Source organism: Giraffa tippelskirchi, chromosome 10 (assembly GCF_054371585.1).
Source record: "Giraffa tippelskirchi isolate mGirTip1 chromosome 10, T2T-mGirTip1v1.2.pri, whole genome shotgun sequence".
Taxonomy (NCBI): domain Eukaryota; kingdom Metazoa; phylum Chordata; class Mammalia; order Artiodactyla; family Giraffidae; genus Giraffa; species Giraffa tippelskirchi.
Genome location: NC_137284.1, coordinates 129598362 through 129599764, shown reverse-complemented (window position 1 = coordinate 129599764; position 1403 = coordinate 129598362).

The window sequence follows — 1403 nt, the reverse complement described above, 5'->3', positions numbered from 1 at the left end:
CCAGAGTCTTAACCACTGGACCACCTCGAAGTCTCATAATGTTCTCTTTACAGTCTCTTTTGCCAGGAGTGATAAAAGTAAAAGCCTCTGAAAAATTTATTAGATTATTAAATTTCTTTCAAAAAAACATTTTAATATGTCTAGACTTCTAATAATTTGTTAGCAAGTTATTTATTAAGTTAAAATACTGACTTAGAAGGTATACATGACTGACTACTTCAAAATGGAAATGGCCAGAAGTGGGTATCTCTCTTGTATCAAACTTCAATTAAACATAAAACAATTCTGAAGTCATTTCATCTTTAAATCACTTTAAACTTTTTCTCTGTAGCTAAATCAAAACATGAAATATTAAGATCCTGGGTCAGAAATTCCAATCTGTTTTAATAATTTAGATTTTACCATCTAAATAGGGAAATCTAAAAATCTTGATGAGCAATTCTGATTTGTAGTTTCAAAAAGTGGGAGAAATGATTCACCTTAAATTTAGAATTTTACAGCCATTTGCAAGACTTAGTCTTAATTTTGTCATCACTAGCTTATAATCTCAGTCAGGAAAGTGTCATGATTTAAATTTAAATATCAGAAAGTATTCAACTGACAATATGTCAATGCTATCACTACTCCCACTGACAAACAATTGCATGGCACAGTGAACAGACTCTCATGAATTCATGGCTCATGAATACACTTTTGCTCAGCTTTCTAGATTCCTCCTCTGACAGCACATTTCCCTATACCACATCTACTCATTTCAGATGACTTTTAAATTCCCAGAATGTACATGACTCTAAAACCATTTCACCTGCCTGGAAAATCATCTGTTTTTAGGCATCATTTATTTAAATGATAGCTCTTAAGTTAAATTTCTCAGTGTTCCTAGAACAATGAGTATGTCCATTGATAGCACTTACCAAAATACAGCTGTTACTTATTAACATGTCCACCCTTCCCACATCTTCCACCCATCAAACACACACACTCACACACACCCCTCACACACACAAATACCTTCATCTGTGTAATCTCGACATCTAAATGCTTAACGTTTGATTATAAAAATGAACATTTTTGAGGATATTCTTTTTTCTCTTAAAACCCTTCTGTTGAAAGATTTTTTTTTTTTAATGTGAAAGTTGAAGGCTAACACTGCAATGTCTACACATTCAAAGAGAATCTTACCCCTTATGGTATATTAGACATTTGTTTTTCTAAGTCTAAAATAATTCATTACGTCAAAAAGACTATTGCTGAGGTCTAAGGACAAAGGGCACTAACATTGTACAAAACAAAGATGGTTAAAAATCTAAAATATGTGGAATTTGCTTTGAAGGATAAAAGAATAAAAAAAATGAACTGCCCTAAAAAAGAATGACTGTACGTTTATCAAACACTCAGCTTCA